General features: G+C 42.5%; 1 long non-coding RNA gene across 1 annotated transcript; it reads left to right on the top strand.

The window, feature by feature from the left end:
• Nucleotides 1-14319: 14319 nt before the first annotated feature.
• Nucleotides 14320-20625, top strand: LOC131288069 (uncharacterized). The gene is made up of 2 exons (XR_009189261.1): nt 14320-14495; nt 20419-20625. It is a non-coding gene; the product is annotated as an uncharacterized LOC131288069 (long non-coding RNA).
• Nucleotides 20626-23211: the final 2586 nt, after the last annotated feature.

The following is a 23211-nucleotide window of genomic DNA, read 5'->3' as shown; positions in this document are numbered from 1 at the left end:
AGGGCCTTGTAGGGCGTTCACAACCCCTCGCCAGAAGGAGATCCGGAATGATTGATTTGCCACATCTGAAATCAAACAGTTTATCTACACATTTCTTACACTCCTACTCGGTAACGGACGTAGCTGCTTCGTGTACCGCCTTTAATCCTTGACAACCATAGGCAGCACGGGAAGCCTTCCATGTCTAAGGGGAATCCTGGGCGGATAGGATTTTCTCTTCCATAAGGGATGGAGCGCCAAATCCCCAGATCGTCACGAACCGTTTCTGTACGACGACTCGTTTGATTAAGTGGTGTTTGAAACTACGTTATGCGTTCGGTCTGAACAAGCTTAACCTATCGCCGATTGCAAAGCGAAACCAGAAGCTGCGGATCGAGCCGAAGGATAATTATTCTTCTACATCCACACACATGGCTGCACCTTTAAGGATCGTTCGCACCAGCACCAAATGGATTCACAATTAAAACGAAACACTTTGCAAAGCGGTTCCGGTTGGAAAAACCGAAACGTTTTACGTTGCGTGGTTTCTCAATTCCCAACGCTAGACCGAATCGCAAACAAAATGGACGACACTTCTAAACGCCCTCGTCGGCGTGGAGTTAGCGTGCTGGTGCTTCGAGAGCGGCAACACCATCCGACAAGGGGTTTTACATGGGGATCTCAACCGTGTCGGGTACCGTTTGGCGAGTTGAGTTTCGGCGGAGGATTAATTTCACACGCCACGCCACGGGTGGAAAATGGCAACTCCGTTTTTGTGAACCACTGGAAACTGGAAGCTGCGGATGGGAAAATTATAACCGGGGTGGAAAAAAGGATTCGTGTAATGATTAGGAGCCAATCAACAAGCATTTTGATGGTCGGCATGAATAATTTATGTTTTCTTTAAGTGATGAACTTATGGTTTCTTTAACGCAGGCTTAAAGAATAACAAGAAAATGTCATTCCAAAACTGACGGTAAGCTTCTGACTCTCATTTCATCAATCAAGTGTAATTTGAGCTACCTATTAAGAAGGAAAGCCAGGCAATATGTTTCAACGGGGTAAAAAGTTATACACGTTTAAAATGTATTAACACGATGACTGCCGTATCACCCAAAAAACGGATGACAGCAGCAATTCACCTCAACCCGTTACACTAATATAGAAATAAGCTACAGTAATTACAAATACATATGCTTTGGAATGTTTAGTCTTTGCTTGGTTTCAGGTGAACGTCCAGACAATATATAAAAAAAAGAAAAAATAATAATAAAAATAAGACAAAATAGTGACTTCGTTTTCAATTTTCATTTTCGTCGAAAGTACAGGTATTCGATGGTTTAGAAAATCAAAACATGGCTAATCTATATATATAAAAGTCACCGTTGTCTGTATATATATATATGTATGCACTCGCATCACGTAAAATCTACCGGGCCGATTTACACCAAACTTGGCAGGAAGGTAGCTAATTTTCCAGGATTGAATGATCTGAACTTCGTTTGTTGATATCTTCAATCCTCCCTACCCCTCCCGAACACCTATCCTGTAAAATTAATGAAAAACAATTATAGCTCAACCATTACTGATTGGATTTACATAAAAATTGATACACATGCTGCTTTCGTAAGGACATAGCATGGTTTAAAATTTCATCGATCTAGAAGAAGGGGAAAGGGGGGCTCGCATACTACTCCCTACCTCAAAAATGGTAAAAATGCAATATGGATATCAATTTCGCAAGATTTAGGATCTCTAAATCGAATGGCCTTACTCTTAATGTTCAATCTTAGCCCAGACTCCCTCTATCCTCCTCTTCTTCAGCATAACAATAGCAATTCTCAAAACGAAGAGCGTTATTTCTTATCATGTATTCAACAGCATTACGCAAACTCTAACGGATCGATTTGTGCCAAACTTGACTGGATATTAGCTAATTTTACAAGGATGAATTATTTGGACTTCGTTTATTGATGTCCCCATACCTCCCTACCCCTCCCGGATAACAACCGTCTAAAAATAAGGAAAACCAATTAAAGCTTTACGATTATTGAACAGATTTTCACAAACTTGGTACACATACTGCTTACAAAGAGACATAGCTTTGATTAAAATTTCAACCTCCTAGGGCAAGGAGAAAAGGGGGCTCTCAAATTACCCCCTACCCTAAAAATAGTAAAAATGCTATATGGGTACCAATTTCGCAGTATTTGTGGTCTCTAAATCGAATGGCCTCACTTTTAATGTTCAAACTTAGCTAAGACTCCCACTACCGTCCTCCTCTCCAGCAAAACAATAGCAATTCTCAGAACAAAAAACGTCAATTCTGATCACATGTATTCAACGCAAAATCTAATAAGTCTACCTTAATCAAACTAGGCTGGAGTGTAGCTAATTTTTTATGATTTCGAATATCCTCCGTCCCTTTCCCGAACCGAAAACTTTTCCCTATCCCCGAACACCGAACACCTAAAATGAAGAAAAATAATAATAATTCAACAATTATGGGATGGGAGTTTTACAAAATTTGGTACACGTACTTCTTAAATATGTAGCCATCATCTAATAAAATTTCATCCATGTACAGGAAAGGATAAGAGGGGCTACCATCTTACCTCTGTATCTCAACAATGGTTTAAAAGCAATATGGGTATCATTTTCGTAGTTTTTTTGGGGTCACTAAAACGAATGGTGACAATTTGAGTGCTCAATCTCATCTCAGACTTCTTCTATCTTCTCCTACAAATATTTTGAATCACGCAAAATCAATCTAAAAAATTTACACCCAACATACTAATAAGAGAGCCAATTTTCAAGTGTGAAACGTCCAACATTCTTAACATTGTAAAACTCAAGGCACTGAATGAAAACACTCTTTCGTTTGGAATTGTTTTTCTACCCGGATGAAATCGGGTTAATCAGCTAGTTGTTAACGATACACAAGATGTACACCTGTTGTTACCCAAACTGTTCGAACCCGAACGATTCGAGAATCGAGTTTCTATATTTTTATCCCACTTAGGAGAGCGCATACTCCCATGGCAATTACCGGGCAAATGTCCCTCCTTTTTACAACGTGTATTCTTTCATTTCAACATTCTATGCGAACTGTTAAGGAATGCGAATTGTTCATTTGTTTCATTATTCTGATTTAATGATTCCACTGTGAACAAAACAAACTGTCCGGGAAACTAGGAAACAAATTGTGAAACAAGCTTTTTGATAGCGTTTCAACGTTTCACAATGAGAAAATTAAATAAAAAGTACAATAATAGCACATAACCTCTGAACGTGAAACGTTTACCGTCGACAAAACAGTAACTGTAATTGCATCTGGGGTAAGGAAAGGGAAATCCTCTACGCAAAGCTGGAAACAGGCTGGTGCCACAAAACAAGCCTGCCGTTCGCGCACGTTTTGGTTGAAATTATGTAAATTGTTATGAGAAAAAGGAAGGAAAAGAAAACAGGTATCGCGGGGTAAGAATTAAATAGCAAATGCGAACCGGGTGCTGCAATTAATGCAAACCGCAGAACAGTATAACAAAACAAAAGTGAGTGAACGCAAGTCAAAGGGCTCGAGCGAGGGCTTTGGGCTGTGGCAAGTGGTGCAATTAAACGGGACTGATGTGTTCGACTTCCACCAACAGGTGCCCTTCGAAAGGGTCTGCCTGCAGTCGGAGCTGCAATGCCGGAGGTGAAGATGGATGAAGAATGCAATGAAATTATGTACACCACCACGCCCAGCGCACCTATGGGACGATCGATCGGTAGCAGAGGAGAAGGGAGTGCAATTGCATGTGCAATTGACAAATGCGTGAACAAAGTGCATTTGTGCCAAAGTGCCACTTAGAGGAGCGAGAGTGAAAGGTGGTCTTGAGAGTCCCGGGAAGCATAAAAATGCACTTGCGGATGATGTTCCCGTTGGCTTCCGTGTATGTAGGGTTTTAAAAATTAGTTTCATTGCATCGATAACGCATGTTATTAGATTTTAATCATCTTAATTTCATCATCCATCAAGATAAGTCAACGTTCATTTGTTTAATGTTATGGTAAATTAATAATTTTCATATTTAATTTTTCAACTCCTCCTTCGTTTGATTTATACAATCGGAAAAAGGTTTTGTTGTAAACTTGATATCAAGTTAACCCTTAAATTTATTTTTCGATGCAACAAAACGCTTCTTTTAAAGTCTAAGTATGATTTTTTATTGTCGTAGAAAATTAACCAACGGTCAAAATATTACAAATTAAATATATTATTTTGAAAAGGTTGAAAGTTTGTTTTAAAAGTCACATATAAAGGGTATATTTCGGTATATTTCGGAATATGAAGGTCATGAAAAAGAACAGAAGCAACATATTTCCTGAACCTGAACATATCAATACATCCTAAAGCATTTACAGCATTTACTTTCCATTTTATTAATATTTTATTAATTCATTTCATCAATTATTTTGTTTGTACCTTTCATTTTATATCTTTTGTAGACGATGAAAATTGAATTTAATGGAATATGCTTAAAATAGCTTAAACATAACGTGATTTAGAAATAAAAACGCTCGCAAGCTCGTTGGCTGTCAACAACAAACTTAAATTTTTCAAGTTATGTTATATAACTAGTTTAATTCTTAGTAGAAACGTTGTTACAAGATTTTGAAAACAACAATACTGAACCCTTTCGAAAGTTTTGTATTTTTTTACATCGTTTTCTACGTTGAAAAAATAATAGGAAATCTGAATGAGACATAAATGCTGTAAACGGCGTTTCCGACGCGATGCAGTTTTTACAACGCAAGTTAACCATTTTGCTTTCAATTTCCCCCGTGCTTTCGGAGGGTTTCTTGTCCCTAGCTTTCATTCGTTCCCCCGATGCTGTTCGAAAGGAAAACTAACTTTGATGGATCGAGCCGGAAATTGATGGTTTCCCGATGTTCCCGATAATTAAAGTTGGATATTTAATGAAACACGAAGACCGCTCGACCTGTCACTTGTTGTCGGTCGGTTGGTTCTCGTGTGATTGTGTAGGAGGAGGGGTGAGGGGCGCCAAGGCTATAAACATCGCATTTTGTAGGAGAAAGGGTGACCAAGTGAGACGGGGAAGCCATGCTTTCCCTTCCCGGTCAGTTCCTTTTCCTATCCCCGGCTTAGCCCCGAAGAAAGGAAGCCAAATCCCTGTTTAAGGGGTGCGAATGAACACTTTGTGCGCGTTTGTCCGAACCGGGAACGAACCAGGAGGGGTTAGGGTTGAATAAACCGGACCCTCTCCTCGCCCTCAATCCGCTGCTTCTTTCCTTCTCAATCCCGAGAGACAACCCGGTTAACCCTCGAACGGACGAAACCGCGTACGGCAAAGGAAAATGTACACGAAACAAACACGAGTTGGGGTGTTTAACCAGAGGGGAAGGGTTTTTCCGTGGAAAAAGGACACGCTCCCGGCTCGTATGGTAGCATCTGCGTGCGTACGTGCGTGCGTCCGCGTTGTGGTTCTTATTTTAAGCAAAGGAAAGACCGTTCACGCGCGCGCCGCAAGTGAACGGGTTCTGTTTTGTTATCAAATTTTTATCATCTAAAAAAATCGCATTTGATTTTCATTCAAAATTGCTGCGAATGTTGATTTGGATTTGGAGCATTCGTTGGCATTCTGCTTTTTTTTTTGTTTTTAACAGATGAAGCATACAGTTAAGTTTTTTCTATCTCTATCTATCTACAGTAGGCTATCATTCTTGATGTTCTACATACACTGCCGGGGTTGCTAGGTGAGATGTAAAACGCTGTATTTTTTATTTAAAATAGTTTACTTTTATTCTATTGTTCGTTTTCTTCGCCTACTTTAAATTTTTCTTTGTGTGTAGCATACAATATTTTAAATTGTTCACTTTATTGAAGCGCCCTTTTTAAAATCTATGTCTGCTCTATCTTCAAGAAAAATAAAGCAATCCATCTCGAGCTAAATTCACCAGTTGCAATATTTGGCAAACGAGGAAAATCCCAATCAAGAAGGGAGTTTGTTAAGACAGCTCAAGTGTAATTCAATCATGTTTCAGCTGAATGGTGCTCGATGAAAATCCCGACCGCATCCCGGGTGGCGCTGCAGCCCTTGACGTGAAAATTGCCTGCATCGAAAGATGAAACGGAAAATCCACCGTTTTTCCATCGTTTCATCGGAGAGGTTCTGCTGCATCCCTTTTCGGTTTGGGCCTCGCTTTTCGGTTCGCCTTCTTTCGGGTTCTTTTCCAAGTTGGAAAAGGGGATTGATGTTTTTTCCTCTTGTTTTTTCCCCTTCTTGACAGGATACCATGCTTTGTCGAACCCACCACGGTTGTCTGTGTCTGTGAGTATGTGTGTGTGTGTGAGTGTTTGAGGTCCTGCCACAAAAGGACGAACACGCGCCAGACGTCGGGGGCCGCACGCGCGACTCGCACACTCTTTGGTGGATAATTGGACCAACGCACACAACGCCATTCGCCAGGGGCGCATCCTTTTCCGAACGGGAGCGGAAGCAGAACAAAGCGAGAAGGAAAAGTGCTGGTGCACCAAAGTGTGGTGCAGTTGGGTTGCACCGGCAAACACCGAGCACAACAGACGAACGGAAGCCCTCAGCAGATGTTACGATTCCCGGCGGTGTAAGAGATTAAATCATCTAGTCCAGACGTTTGCAAAGAACAGTGGTTTTGCACCCACAAATATGAAGTTTATATATGTTTCCTGATACAACATTCAGTAGTTCATTTTTGCGAAATACGTTACACACACTTAAGAAAAAACTCCAACGGTTAACGAGAGAAAATAATCATACACCGTCTTGTACTCAATCATTCACATGGCTTCCGGTGTTCTCCGCTCCTACTACACTCCTATCGTGTTGCTGAACAAAAATTTATAAAACCCTTTGGAGCATAAAAAGTGCTATCGTATAAAACCATTAATACCAGAAGGGTTATAAAAAAAGAACAAAATGTTCAACATAAACCACATCAGAATAGCATCGCAAGAAGGCGAAAGAAACAGGAAAAAACATAAAATCGGTAGCTGCTTTGAAGCGGGACCTTTAAAATCACTCACTGGCACTGGAACGATGATGGTTTGCTTGTCTCATTTTTAAGGCTCTTTATTATTTATTTATTTTTTTTTTTGCTTCGCTACAACTTTACCCCCCGTTTTGACCTGCCCACGAAACTCGGTTCCGACTCGGAAGGAAAACTGAAATAGGAAGTGCATTTGGGATGCAGGAGAAAAGTTTCGAGCGCAGCAACGTAAGAGAAACAGCGAATGAGCAGTTTTCTTTTATGATGATTATTTTCTACACATTTATGAAGATGAAAGTACGCTCATGACGGCATCTCATCGGGCATAAACGAAAGTGAACGGCTACACAAGAAAAAAAAATTGAAGCCATTTGAAAATCAAGGTTGCACAACATAAAAAGTCATTAGACATTTGGAAAAGATAAACAAAAAGTGTTTGTTAAAGAACAGATGAAAATGTTAAGCACAGTACAAAGCAGTCAATGAAAATACAAATATAAATGATAGAATAGGAATCAAAATGTAAAAAGAAACATTAGTTATAAATATAAGTTTCTTGTACTTGTTTTAGAAAAGAAGTCGTCGTATGATCGTTTCGTTTAATAAGCAGAAAAATAAAGATAAGTCACACACTTTGGGGATAACGTATCAAAATTTATATTAAGAGGCAGTTTTCAAATAATATTCTAAATTTACCTCCAAAAGCGTATAAGGAACAGCAAACATGTAAAAATCCAAAACAATACCAGGGCTGATTTTAATTTTATTTAAACGCCATGTCAATTCCGACGACTTAATTAAACACCTCCTAACCACACTTTCTTCCCTCACCGGCTGGGGAACAAACAGCTCCCCTGTGGGAAAACCGGAAAAACCTTCAACACAAATCACTCAACTTCGTAAACTCGCTTCCCGCTCGCAATATTTCTACGCTTCTGGTACTATGTTTGGGAAAAATGTCTCTTCCCTTCGTGTTCGAACCTTCGGCCAAAACATTTTCCCCCTTTTTACACACCGTCAGGACTATGGGATCGGTTTTGGACGACGTGGTCGGGCGACGACTTATCTGTAGGGCCGTATCTTTCCCGTTTCTCGGCCGCTGACGAAGTCGAACATAATTCGATGGTTTGTCATCCGATGGGATGCCCGTTACTGTTATGATTATCTTTCTGGCTACCGTTATTGTTATCGTGCAGATTGCGTTTAAAGGGCTTTTAAACGGTTGCTCGATTTTGGGTCAACGTTATGGATGAGTTGGGGTAAGCATCGTCCTTTCTATGCCTGTCCTCGGATGGGGGAAAGTATTTAAGCATCGTTTTAATTCGTTTTTAAGTGAGTGTTTTTGGACGTTACGATAATTCAGCATTACATGGTGAGAAGAATATGTTTGAGTGTGTTGAACATGTTTTTGAGAAAGATTTTTTTAATGAATTTTGTGTCAAATTTATACTCAAAAGCTTTGAAAAAAAACTTCTCAACATCAATTTCACCATTTCACAGTTTTTTTTGAAAAAAAAATGCCATTAACTGCTTTAGGCACTCCTACCGAACGCTAATTAAGTGTCTTTTGGGAAAGTTTTCTTGCTAAACTTTTCCTGTTTCCAGCATTTTAAACTTCACGCGCTCGGAACGCGAATGGAAAAATTCGCAATAATGCTGAAGAATTTCTATTTTCATCATTACTTTATGATGCTCGGGAAACTTACCTCCCCCCAGGAGCCATCCCTGTCGGCTCGGTGAATCGTCAAGGAGGTTACCGGGTGCAGTTTTTACGACCGCATACCGCTGTTCATATTCCGCGCAGATTGTTCGGTGGTTTGGGGTGCACTTTGCATTCGAGCTGAATGTAGAAGCGGACATGGTAGACGAGGTCGGTGAAGGGCGTGCATAATCGCATAACTTTTTTACGATCCTTTCCCGCGGGTTCAGCGTTCAACGGTAGGGCCCTTTTTCCTTTCCTTGCCAAACCATTTTTGCCACGAGCCACAAATATTGAGATAGATTTATTGCTCACGTCTTTGCAAAGTTTTGTCTTCCCGGTGCCGATGATGTCTTCTGGTGCTCTTGAGTGTCGTAAAAGATGCATACCGTTCGATCGTACGTAAGAGAAGGGTATTAGCTATTCATGTCCAATCATTGCGCGGCATCTTCTAAAGATTTCAACGGTCCTAATCAAGTGTATTTCATTTATATCATCAAAGTAACGAAAAAGGCCCTTGCGATATTGGATGAAGAAAGGATTTTCGAAATGTTCACAACATCATAAAATAATTCACACTGATGAGTAAACTAAGTCCCTGTGGAGATATTAACCCTCTTTTTGAAGCTTAGAAATGCTTAATTAAATTTTATATTTATGTAAAAAAGTGTAGGAAGGGCCGCGGAGGCGAAAGGTTTTACTTTTTCTCGAGAGCAGGTCGAAAACCGCGTATATAAGAATAATCACAGAAACATTTTGAACAAGTTCCCATTGAAGAACAAATCCGTCGAAGGAGATGCCTATTCTGTTAATCTCTTATGTACTTTCCTAATAATTTTAAGTAAGTAATTTTGTTAGAAGTTGTTCATCAATCACTCAATATTTTAAAGCATTCTAAATGTTTGTCTTACTATTTGCGATTTAAGAGGATCACTTCAATCTTAACCCTTCTTTGCATGATTTTTGTTTTTTTTTTTAAATAAATCAGGGTGATGTAATTAATGCCTGGTAATTGACAGTGATGTTTGCTATTTTTTGACAACTGCGTTTTGTTGTACGCAATAGTCGCTTAAAATGTTTCCAGCAAACAACAAATTTACAGTACAAGGGGTTTGAGTACCTTTTTTTGTTGACTAGATATTATGATTGAAATTTCCCTCATCATGCAAAGAAGGGGAATCAAAAGATGTCTATAAAAGCAATGAAATGAAGAAGTAATAAAAATAATATACAAACTTAAAAAACTGCTCATTTTATCTTTGATCTACCACAAAAGCAAGAATTGATGATCCAATATACTTTGAATGATGTTAGAACGAAAATAACATTTGAGCGAATATTCATACAGACATTGAAACCTGAAAAGACTAAAATGAAATCGCCGTCATTCCAATTTTATATTTATACCATTTTCCTAACAATTCTATTCCTTAGTTTCGTACGTCGCTCAATGCAACAAACACAGTCACAATTGGATTAATCCTCTCGATGACAGGTGAAGAATTTGTTTTCATTTTCCCTCCGTCATCCTCCGGTTAATCCCCACAAACCCACCCGAAAGGATCCCGTCGGTTCGCATTCGGTTCTATTTAGGCTCTCTTTGCCGGTTTATATATTTATTTTCTTCGTCAAGCTCCCTTGTTTGACCGACCGCTTTCGGGTTGCTTGTTGACCCACATTTCCGTCGATCCTGTTAGGGTTGGGTTTTTCGTTGTTTCTTATAGCTTACCCTCGGCCACCCTCAGTCTCCTCCTCCCCCCACCATGGGTTGCGGGAAGATCAATAGAGGGCACACACGGGAGGGCTTCACAACGACATTGGCCGTCGTTGTGTGCGTGGCCGCCCTCAGGATGGCTCAAGGATTATTTTCGTTGTTCGACGGTTGTTCGCTTGTCTCTGGCTTCGTTTCGCTCCATCTTATTTCTTGACATCCTTGAGCGGATGAAGATGATGATGATGATGATGATGAAAATTTAATGCGAACTAAAGTTGTTTCCCTGCTAGGAAACGTTTTACGGTCCGGAAAAGCTTTGAATTCATTGAGGCTCCTTGGAGTGGAAAAGGTTTTCGTAAATCAGGGTTTGCGTTTGCTGAGGTTGAATTTTGGTAGCGTTCTTTGGTTTGGTAGCGATTTTTTCTTTAAAAGAAGTAAAAGCTAAATAAATGTTGTTGGTTTATGGTTTAGTAACGGAAATTTTAATTTTTCGTATAAATTACAACATGCGATTTTTTTTTGCATTTATAATGTGTATTAAAGGATGGAAAACTTTTCCTCATATTAAACTAATACTTTCTAAATAAAAACAGGTTAAGCAGCTTCGGAATAAGAAGCTGAGTTTGCATTCTTCTGCTGCATTCTGTTTTTGCGGAGGAAAAATAACGTGCCAAAGCTCCATCGACTGTCTGGTAAATATAGACGGCACACCGGCAAGTTTCTAGGAAACATTCAATCCATTCATAGCTGGCAAACGTTTTCCCGGAACATGTCCGACGTGTCTACTACGGTTGGTGTACTATAATTCACTGGAAAATGTTTTCCTCGCTTATAATTTCTCTTTTGCGTGGTCGTCAGGATGGATACGGTTCGGAAAATTCGCATGCCCACGGCGAGTTGCTCCGTGGGTGCAACCGTGTAGGTGTGTGAACAGCCATCCAAAATCGGAAACAGAGGGGCTTGCCAAAAAAAAAAAACGGAAATGTGATCCGCTGCGGAAAAATATATTTCTCCAGCATCTCGAGGGTCAAACGTGGAATAAAAACGGGTTCCAAGCACCGACCGGGAACGGCTGGAGCGAAACCAAAATCAAACCGCCTGTTACGGTTGTGTTCGTGCCGTGCCGATATCTGGCCCTTCCTATGTGTGCACAGTGTTTGTGCCGGGCTTCACAGCAGAGTCCTGTTTTCCCGGAGTGAACGGAGGGAAACGCGCGGGTGATCAAATGAAAACACATCCCTCCGAGCCAGCACAGCACTTCCGCCGTCGCCTGAGTCGGGAAAATGGAAAGACTACGTGACGCTTCGGATGATGTGCGCGTACATTGGTGGAAGCGGTGTGTCCGTGTCCTTGCGATGCTGGTGTTGGTGAGCACACGATCCCGAGAGGGTGGCACGTTCCCGCGAGAGCCTAAAGTTGGTCGATTTTTCACCGCCAGCACCACCGTCCGCGTTTTCTTCACTCACTTAGCTCATCCTGGCTCCAGTCGGTACACTTCCGGTGAGGAGGAGTCCTTCCCGGTTTCGCACAACTCCAACGTGAGGAAAAATAAAATGCTGCAGCTGGATGAAAATAGAGCTGAGCAAACGGAAAAAAGTTTTAATCGCCGAAGGATACAGTCATTTTCACATCAGTAAAGTTGGAAAATACTTCCCTTAAGAACCGATCCGGTTTCGACTGGGGGGTTTTCTTTCTGCGAATCGGAAAAATTTGGGAAGATTGTGAATGAATCTTTGACACTGAGTTCGGATTCTAAAATAACACAATTTGGAAAATAACTCCAAGGAAACTCTTTGGAAAAACCCTATGAAATGTCCTAAATAAAGAAAACGTCAGATTGAATGTTTTGCACTGGTTTGATTTTATTTTTAGTTTGCTTGCCTTTGAACATAAGTATAAACATATTTTGAAGATTTTCCCGCCGGAACCGATGCCTCGAACAAACCAATTAACGAAACCATTCGAAAATACAACGCCACCGATCCGATGTTGTGCTTCCCTTTTGTTGGAGCACTATTAAATCGGATTTCCGGAGTGGCCTTCCTACCGCATACGAATGGAACGCTTCCCGATCGCCGCGGGGCCTTAATGAAAATGAAAAAAAAGCACCCAATAAAAGAACATAATAGACCGCCATCATATGGCGGAAGCGGCACTGCGTGTGTGTTTATGCTGCTCATATATCATCTCATCTTCAATCGGCCGAAATGAAGGACGGTGCAGATAGGTGAAGAAGGGGGGTTGAAACGTGTGCCATTGGGTGCGCGGGGTCATGGCCCATTCGTTCCGGGTTTTCGGCGGGGGAGTGGTTCTTCATTCGCATTTACCGTCCAGCCGTGTTTTTTTTTTATTTTCTTTCTATACTTCGAAGCTGGAACGTTATGGATGGATCGATCCGGAAGATGGACGACGGCAGGAAGCTGGAAATAAAGTCGTCTCACCGGCGTGAGAAGTGAGTCGTGAGGGCGTGTAAAATGAATCACGAAACGATAAAGGAGTAAATGGATGCTGTTGGTCATGGAAAGTGTCTTCATGTTGATGTCTTTTTCTTGATGATAGCAAGGCAAAACATATTTTCTTCGATTCAACACCCGAATCCTTACCCTCCATCAATCCACCTATCATCGCTTGTTCTCACCTCCGCTCACTCGATCGAGATGGCTGCAAACATTTTTCTTTCCACCGCAGGGATGTGAAGTGCTAAATAAACTTCATTATTATAATTGCATTGTGCAGTCGAATAAGGCCAAAAAGGGGTATCGTGTTTGCAGCCAAAATTAACTGAGGATAATTGAATACTATTGCCCGCCGCGGCTAGGGGGAAAACATGCAAAACAAAACAAAAACAGCTTTCACTCTGGGCGTCAATGTTTTATCAAATTGTCGGTATCCGTGCTCGGAATCTCGTTCCGATTTCGGAAAAACTGTAACCACAAATATGGCCCGATAATCCAATCATTTAATTTTCATTTTCCCTTCCCAAAAGTAGCCAAAACCATTTGTCGGTGGAGCAGCCGGGGTGGGACAGTTGGGAAGGGGTTTTTCCTCTTTCCCGCGTGAAGGCAGGCTTTGTGGGGAGTACGGGCGGGGTTGTGTACGTGAGCCATCCAACGTGAATCTCGCGTGCTGCTTGAGGATTCTGCCTTTTTACATGGTTTATTTGTTCTCTGCTTTTTTTCCAACCGGAGTTGAATGATTCCCCCGCGGTTCGCTGTGGTACGTTTATAGTGAGTGAGGGGGACGGGCAGGGGACGATTGCGACGGCGGCGATAAAAAATGGAGAGAGTACGGAACAGGGCGAGACGACTATTCTGGGAGAGCAAGAGAACGTTCTGTTTCACCACGCGCGTGCACGCGGCGTACTTCACGGAGAGAAAGGTTAGAGAGAGCACGGGCGACATCTTAGTCAAGTGAGCAAGTGAGATCGCTATAGCGTAATCAGTGAGAGCATTTGTGAGGGTATTGGTGAGAGCAAAAGAATACCGCACACCTTTCTTCTTTTCTTCTTCCTGCAGCAAACCATTGGCAAGACGTGAAAAGGGCCTGGCATTCCTGGCAGTTCCACCGCACTCCCCACATTCAGCACCCTCTTTTCCCGTACAAACGATACCATAAATAAACTTAACCCCCTGCACGCATACTTTCGTCCACGCTTCCATCGTGCAATGAAACGGAAAGGGTACACGCTATATGCTACGTTCTCTTTCGAAAGAGAGCAGAGCGTTCGCTCTCTCGCCCAGAATCGCGGTTGGTGAGCTTTGGAAGGGAATTTAAAATCCAGTCTGCCGAGAGACACCGGAGGGGATGGTATTCGCGCAGAGTGCGTCTGGTACCTTTTTTCAGTGCCCGTTCCATCGGATAGCAAGCGGCAGAGAAAGAGAAGGAGCGTTTCGAACAGCAGCAGCATTGGAATATGATGCAAAATTATTAATTGCAATCAGCAATACGAGCACACAAACAGTTCGCCATCAACGAACCCCAGCGTGAAGTTTTCGTCGTGAATGGAAAAGTGAAGCTAGTGAACGAGCCGTTTTTTTTCAATCAAACAATCCCCGTGGAGGGAGATGAAAGAAAAAGGTGTGTATTTTCGTGTTAAATCTTCGCCGCCCCTGGCTGTGTTTGTGTCTGTATGTGTGGCCTGTGTCTTTCTCTTCTTGGTGGAATAAATTCTTTTAACGGCAAAGTAGCGTACTACAGCACGCGGTGTATTAGGTGGCCGCGTATCTCGTCTCGTATCGACGGGGCTCCTATGTGTGGTTGATAACGAGGTGAAATAAAGCAGAGGGAAATCAAACAAGAGCACACGCACTGTGTGACATGTTGGCCTGAGATGGTGGGCCGTTTTTGATCAGCCTGTGAGGGATGTTCGACACGCGGAAATGGCGGAACGGTGCGATCGAAGCAGGCACACCGCAGCGCGCTTCATCCATCTTGACAATTGCGTTCCCTTTCTTCCTCTCTCCGGCTGCTAACACACACACGCACACACTTCCGCTGCAAACTTCCCTGTTCCGCGCGCGCGACGTTTTCGGAAGTCTACCAAAAGGGAAGCGCGCGCCGTGCACATTCACGGTGTTTTTTTTTTTTGGGCTCCATTAGTTGGTGAAGGCGAATTAGAAATAGTTCGAATCCTTGTACTAAAATACTTCAGAAGTGTGAACGAAAAGAGTGTACGAAGAAACAGAAAACCCCATCGAGGCCCGATCCATCGTTCGATTCCGGGGAGCAATTATTGTTTGTACCCCTGGCCAACCCATCGTGCGCACGTCCTTCCATCGTTCAACCCTCAACGTTGTGTGTTTGTGTGTGTGTGCGTATCGTAGAAGCTTAACGGCTACGCTTGTGTGTGCGGCAATAGACACGACGGTGTACGTTTTGTTTTTCTTTTCCACTTCTCGCCAGCGAAACGTTCCTTCAATCGTGCGAAAGAGGTGTAAAAGGACAGTCAAAGAGCGAGAGTAAACGAAAAGCAAAACTTAGAGAACGACGGTGGCAGGAAATCGGAGCCTGATGGTGATAATCGATAGACGGTGGCGTGGTGAGTGGAAAGAGGACGGTTGTATTGGCCAGAGACGTGCTTGCGAAAGAGAACACCAAGGATACACTCTCTCGTACTCTCTTCTACATTGTGTGCGTGCGAATGTGTGCGGTTGGTTGGTTCTGTTTCTTCGACGTTTGGGTTGTTTTTTTTTTCTTTCTACTTTTTCCATTTGAATGGATGGGTCTTCTGTGCACTCTTCGGCCGTTCTCAGTGAGAAAGAGAACGTCGGTATCGAAGCGAGAGTGGGATAAAAATATTTTCACTTAGAAATAGATCTTCTACCTTGTGAGATCGACGAATGATGTGTACGTGTGTATGTGATTTGTTTGTGAAACATTTGTGAAAGGTTGAAAGGGGGTGGTATCTATGCCAGGAACGTCCATCCGGGGGTGAAAGTGAATAGAAAAACGCGCTCACGTGAAGAAAACGTGCGTAAAGAATACGAGTGACAGTGCGAATTAAACGTGCCGTTTTGTACCACCCCAATTACCACCGCAGCTTCCCATTGCACAGTGGATTAGAGAAAGGACTTGACAATTTTAAGTTCCAATCGCAGCTACTTTGCTACATAACACAAATAGCAGATAAAAGCGTGGTACCACAAAAGCACTATGAAAAAAAAAATTGTGTTTACACAATAAAGTGTCATACCCGGTGTACCAATAAAGTGTGCAACTCTTGTTGAAGGGTGGAAGTTGGAGAAAGATAATTTGCCAATCGTGTACAACATATCAATGATTCGCACACGTTACATACCTGCATTACAGGGTTTGACAAGACCCAGCAAAATTCGTTGTAAATCACACTTTCTTTCACCACAGCAACATCAACACCGATCATTGCCAAAAAGGAACTTGTCAATGAAACGTATGGCCCGCGAGCCCCTCCCGTGCGGCCCGCAAAACTTAAGCATCGATTTCTATTTGGATTTCATACGATATTCTAACGATAATACACAGAAGTGAGATGGTTATTTATAGAAAACTGTTGATCAGAATGCTCGAAATATGATAGAATGTATATAAGACTAAATAAAAACAGATTTTTTATATACAAAGGGCAAGCAAGAACCGTTGCTACGTGATAAAAACTTGCTTTGGAAATTAGAATTTGCAGCAAACATAACTAACCACTCCAATTTACTAAATCTTAAAATTCAAGGACAGGAAAAACCTATTTTCAGTTATTATTTTCTTCTTTCATAATTATCTTAGGCACAGAGTATTTTCAGCATAGGTACAGAAAACAAATTTTGCCGGATATTTAAAGAAGACTCAAAGCTACAGTTCCTAGTTGACTACGCATGTGATCTGATTATTAACCTGCAAAACAGTTCAATGGGAGGTTTTCTAAAGTGGATCCAAAGGCTTCAGAAATGAGAATTTTTCAAAACCCATTCGAAGCAGTTCCAATAAATTACAATTTACGTACATGGAAATGCAAGGATAAATTCCAAGAAGGGCTAATTAATGTAGCTTTTTTTATAAAAAGAAACATTTTCTCAAATGAAATACATTCATATACAAATGTCAATGGTAAGAACAGACATATGGAGACACGTGAATTTCAAGATATCCTCGACGCAGCATTGTTTGCAAATTAAATTTACCAACACCAAATTGCATCAGTTCAAACTGATATAATTGATTTTCATTTCAGTTAGTTGCGGTACTTCCAGTACATTTAAGCCCATGGGCCATCCGACCAAGCTCATTGTGAGGCACTTAAATGCTGTTTTTTTAACAAAAGAAACACCGTTTGATTAGCGATCGACAGCTTGATCGATTGCATCGACATTGATAGAATCAGTTGATCCTTTAGAATCCTGGCGAAACTGTTTGTGTGTTATGATCGGCTGTACATTCATGTGTTTGTGTGGCCTCTTTCTCTGCTTCTCGCTTTCCGTTCCTGTTCGCGTTGATTCTACCTGCCTGAAATTCCAGGTAGCCGCGGAACCAACCGTGCGAAGGTTTTCCCTACAGAAGGTAGCTTTGGTAGTGCCTCTCTGCTTATTTGTTGTTTCGGCTTTCCATCGTCCCGATTCCGAGGGTCGAATGAGATGAAGAAGACACCTAACAACAGCAACTGCTGGAGGAAATTTAATACCGAATATATATTTCCCGTGAACGGCCATTCTTTTCGCTTACGCTCCTAGCGACTCGCGAGTGGAAGGGATCCTTCCAAAGTTGGGACATGCAGCGGATGGGTGGATGGCCCAAAGGGAGGGCTAGCGGCCTCTTGCTACTCTTGCTTCGCTGGTCCCTTTAGAGCTTCCCTTTAGAATGTATTGTGTGCGCAGATTCCTGCCACCAGTGGACCGTAAAAAACTGTTCTCTGCCATCCCATGGGGGCTAAGCGAGTTTTCTGTTCCACCACGAAGCCAAGCCGTGTGTCAGAAACGTGCGGCGCTCGTGCGATTTAATGTTTATGCCTTTTCCACGAGACTCACGAATCGTGTGCACACGATGTGAAGCGGCAGGGCTAACCATCAGTTGCATTTGAAGTTTTTTTTTGTTTCGTTGGAGGGGAAAATTGCAACAACACACGCGCACCAGTAAACCGTATCCGTTCGCTGGAGATCAATGCAATCGATGTGATGCAACTGCGATCGTATAATTTATTCCTGTGGCCACGAGTTGTCTGTATTTGTAGGTTTCGTTTAAAAAAGCGATGTGCTTAAAAACAGTCATTTTATAATTTTGTTAAAGTAGGCCCTGTGCCTCTCTCTCATCACTAATATTATAAGGTGCTTGGGAAATGCCTGTTCAAGTTCTGCTCAACAGGATTGCTGATCTTTAGCTACTTCAAAACATCCAAACATCTCGCTTTTTACCTTATCTCTAATACTCAGAAGAAATTCTTTTCTAACTCAACCCAGAAACATGAAAATAACTACAAACGAATAAAAGTCCCACACAGACTTTCGAACTCGTTATATTAGAAGGGCCATAACGAAAATGGTTCGAACGCGCGGTCTCTACACACTTCATGCTCAACTTCATGCTGTGCACATTATGCTGCTAGCACGCGCTCTTCTCTCCCGTACGGGGCCCCCTTTCCGGCACGGAATACACCCCAACTCCCTGAGGAGAAGTATGCTGCGCTGGTTACGCTGTTATATAAGCGCATATCTGGAACTGAAGCAGCATGGCGGTGTTGAGGAAGTTCGAGGAAAGAGCGATCGTTTTGTGGAAATCGGGTTTCTATCAGAATAGTAAAACGTGGGTGAAACTGTTTTTTTTACGGGAAAATGTGTATAGAAATTTTCCTAAAAATTCAGGTATTTTAGATATATTATAGTCAGAGCCTACTGTGCAATCGGTGGATGGAATAGAATTGAAGTGACTAACCCTTAATTCTAAACGTACCCTCCAAACTAATGAAAGAGTCAATTTCTCGTCTACTAAATCTCTATATCGCCCGATGTTAGTACTCGTCTTTATCTTTCTTTTTTTGTGTAGTCTCAGGTTCTTCTCCCCTGTTTGACTCCATCGGATTTCCGGCCGCTCCCCGTCACCTTCCTCAACCAGCGCTGTTAGTTCGTGAGATGATCCACTGTTGGTTTTGTTTTTATTGTTTTGCTCGCTCTCCCCGTTCGATTGCTGGGGAGAGTAAATGAAACACAACATGCGCCAATGCGATGAGAGCGAGAATAAGCGCGAGCTTTCGCGGAGCGCGATGTAGAAGATGCGATAACGCGAGAACCGCGAAGTGCGACCATCATGTCGGTGCGAATGGAAGGGGTGTCGTATGAGGGTTATGTCTCGCTCACTCACAACATGTTCTTGCCCGTGCAAGGTACACAAGTTCGCGTTCGCGACGAGGTTGGCGTTTCCGAGAAAACTATGTTCCCGCAAACCGTGCGGCGCGCGTTAGCTTTTCCAGTCGTTGTTTTCGATCTCTTTCCCGTCCGTCGTTGCTTCGTTGCACCGCGTTGGTAGAACGCGCTGGTGTTGGTACGTCTTCAAACCCTTCTTCTCAGGGGTGTGTTATTTGTCTGCCTTCTATCTTCTGTGGCTCTGGTTGTTGCTTCTTCTAGGTGATAGTTGTTCGCCTCGTGGGTGTTCTATCGTCGTTCGAAGAAGACCAAAGTCTCCTCTCCAAAGCCTTTGTTCAACAAAACTTGCATTTCGGTGTGTGATTAAGGTGGGTTGCTTAGCTTGATGATGGAACAAATTGCATGAAGCTGCTGCAGCAACATTGCATGCAATCCTTACGACTTTCGCCGATTGCGGGAAGCTTAGGAGCTCTGGTTCACACAAATACAACCAATGCACACGGCACGAGGAGAGGGTGTCCTCCTTCGTATCGCGAGATTCTCCCACCTCTGCCTGTCCATTTTCTTCTCCATTGCCTCGGAAAGGATTCAGAAGCTTGTTTTTTATCTCTTCTTGTTGGTATGGTGATGTTTTAATTATTTGTTTCTGCCCACAGGCTCAAAAAGGGCAGAAAAGTACATTTCCTCCCTCCCGCATGAACTTTATGCACCTAACGAAAAACATTTCTTTCGGAAATAAGGGTTTTGTGGTGTATATGTTTCTATACTATCTTCTCAAACAGCAGCACAGCGATGAGCCTGTCTTTTAGGATCTGTTTTCTTTTTTGTGTTCGTTACTCTTGCTGCACCGTTTGCAGTAGTGTTTGTGCCGTCGGTCACATGACTACGAGCGGAAAGGTTGTGTGTTAAATTAAGAAGTGAAATCCTTTCGATTATCATCATCATCATCATCATCGTTGCCAAGTACCTTTTAGGTTCATTTTCCTCATCAAACCATTTTATTTCCTTAACCCTCCAATCTTCGCGGTTGGATACGTGATAGCTGGAAGAAATATCCTTTGATGGAAAAGTTATTTTCTTTGCAATTAATCTTCGAAAGACACAGTTCTAACAGAACTTCTATTGTTCAATTCTTTTCTTCTAATGTTCTAACGTTCTTATTCCTTCCTTTTTACTTGCAGCATTTATAGTTTACTACTCGCCAGAACCGGCTTAATGGGAAGTGTGTGAAGTGATAAGCAAAAGATAAGAATCCTTTGACATAACACCAACATAACAGCACCCGGTAAAGAATTGAGAGTTTTACTTGGAAACCCGGAAAGTAAAAGTGTTTGTGGAAGTAGAAGTTAGAATCTTAAAGAGAGTGCGAAAAAAGTGTGTAAAAATAAGGTTTGCAAAGAAGAAAAAAAGCAAGAGTGGCAAGCGGGCAGGAAAAGTGCTTAGAAGTGCAAAAGTATGCGCGTGTAACAAAGGCAGAAAGCGGAAGTAAGTAAGCGTAAAGTGTCGATGAAGCAGTAAAAATAAGAAAAAGAAAAGCTGCGAAAAAAAAAGTAAATGGAAAAGAAAAGTTCCGGTGCGTAGCGCAACAGCAAACGGCAGTCTTTTTGCGCAAGTAGTACGCGTTGTGTCGGTGTGTGTTCGTATGCGGTGTGGCCATTTTTTTGCAGGCGGTGAAGGAAGTGTCAGCGAAAGAGGGAGGGTTTTTTGCATGTGTCTCGAGCATAAGTCCCAAGATGACGATGTCATTTGTCGGTTGAAGCGCTGGAATCCGATGGCAAAAAAGCTGCTGAGTTCGCTCGAGGCGAGGAAAAGCGCGTAAAACAGTTTGCCCAACTCCCGTACCGTTGCGCGCCTCGCGGCCGCTTTTCCAGGGTGTACGGGGGAGTGTTTTCTTTCCCGGAAAAGCGTGTAGCAAAGTGTGTGCTGCATGAGAAAGTGAGACCGGTGAAGGCTGCTCTGGTGAGAGGAATTCTTCTCTCTCACCGGCTAGCAGCGGGAAAATTTTGTCAGAGGAAGTAAGTGGGAGAAAGAAAGAGAGGAAGGGAGGATCTACCATCTCCCCCCCATCCACAAGTTCCGCGTCGGCTCGGGGCTCCATTTTCCGGGCACAGGAATTTTCCAACTCCCGGAAACGTGCCGCTCTCTCTCTCTCTATCTCTCATTCGCTCTGTTTGCGCTCCTGCGTAGAAAAAGGCTGCTGTCCTCGAGTCGCGCACCGGAAGTGAAGCTAAAAGGGGAGAGCTCCGATCTGAATTTTTAATCGTGAAAAGGGAAATTTGTCGTTCGTTGGAATTTAGGCAGCATCGTCGAAAAATGGATTACGAGGCGCTTCTTTTGCTACTTCTGGCGTAAGCGACATCCTGTACTGCCACCAGCTAACTGTGGAAACACGGCCAAAAAGCTACAACAAAGTGAAAAGGTAGGTTTCTTTTTTGTTCATGTCACAGACAATGTTCGCTTTTATTAGTTATTTGATTGGTCACTCGGAAGGTGCAGGATAGCCGTGAGCGAACGTCGGTTAGAACACCGCTCGGCAGACGCCCACGATGACATAGGTTCGATTCCCAATCCTGGAAACTTGGAACGGGATAAAAGATCCCTTTATGCAGAAAACATTTACTATACGCAAAATGCAGTTTTATACTTCAATGTTCATCAAGGAATACTTTCGGGAGGTTGTTCAGTTAACCATCGAGAACGCGCACTCCTCCAGATGTCAACTTCTATTTACCGTTATATGTTTTTCTTCTGCGTTGAACGTTCGACACCGACGCCTGTCGTCCAATTATATCGACAAGAACATCTTAATCGGAGATATTGCTGTTGAGGCAAGCAAATGCGTGTCTCCATCGCGAAGAAAGGAAAACCACAACCGGTCCAAAAAAGAGACATTGCCCTTTCGGAAGGAGGAAAACAGATGATAAGTTGACACCACAACAACACCACACTGGCGGCATTTTTATGGCGAGCAAATTGGTCCTAATTATTATGGTTATGCTTATGCCAAACCCTGTACGCGCCTTTTTTTTAATGTAATGTTGTGGCTAAGAAATACCGCTTAAGCACATGCCACCTTCAAACAAAGTCAGCAAACCACCAGCGAAATAATTGCCAACATATGGTCACGAGGCAAACATGCTCCTCTGTGTGTGTGTGTATGCTTTTCGGTTCCCAGGGAGAACATAATTGGCAACATTATAAACGCCGTACATTCATCAACTAAAACGAGCTGTGAAAGTGCAAGATGAAAGGATGAACTTTTTCCCGACTTTTAATATGGCTTTGTGTGTTTCATAATTTCTAAATTGTTTGCGAAGTGTTTCATAACCGTGCACAACTTTACAATTACGCAAAGTTTCCACGAAACCTTACCGAGCGGGCACTGATAGATTACGCATTTTCCTTTCCAGCTTCCTGGTGAGCGGAAGAAAAGTATTCTTTCGATGCAAAAATTCCACCCTCCTCAAGTTGGTCCATTTGTTTTGGTTTGCACAAACGGCGGCTGACGAAAGCTTCCCTTCAGGCGACGCGCCGTGTTGCTGCGAACAACGTACGCAAAAGTACAAATTAATTTGAGGTCTTGCCTTGCCTGCCTCCTTAGGCCATGCGCAAAAATGTTCAAACAGATATACACTCGAGATACTATCTTCTGTTGCTAGGCCAGGCGACGCAAGAAGGAGCCTTTCCGCAAAAAACAGAAAAGCCTCAAGCGGTCGAGAAACAAGTTTCGGAACAGCCTGTTGGCGAAGCGCTACAAACATATTTCGTCACGAGAAGAAAACGGGAAGCGTTCGTTAAAGGAGCTTCATATGCAGCACATGTTGTCGAAACACGAGCAAACAACTGTCGGGTTTTTTTTAAAAAAAGAACCAAAACTTTTTCCAGGACATCTCCCGTTTGACCTCCGAACAGCTGACTGATGAGTTCGAAACTTTCAACCGAAATTTTGAAAGATGCCATCAAAATTATCGAAA

Source organism: Anopheles ziemanni, chromosome 3 (assembly GCF_943734765.1).
Source record: "Anopheles ziemanni chromosome 3, idAnoZiCoDA_A2_x.2, whole genome shotgun sequence".
Lineage (NCBI taxonomy): Eukaryota > Metazoa > Arthropoda > Insecta > Diptera > Culicidae > Anopheles > Anopheles ziemanni.
Note: the sequence above shows the minus strand (reverse complement) of the source record. Positions and strands in the feature narration are given on the sequence as shown.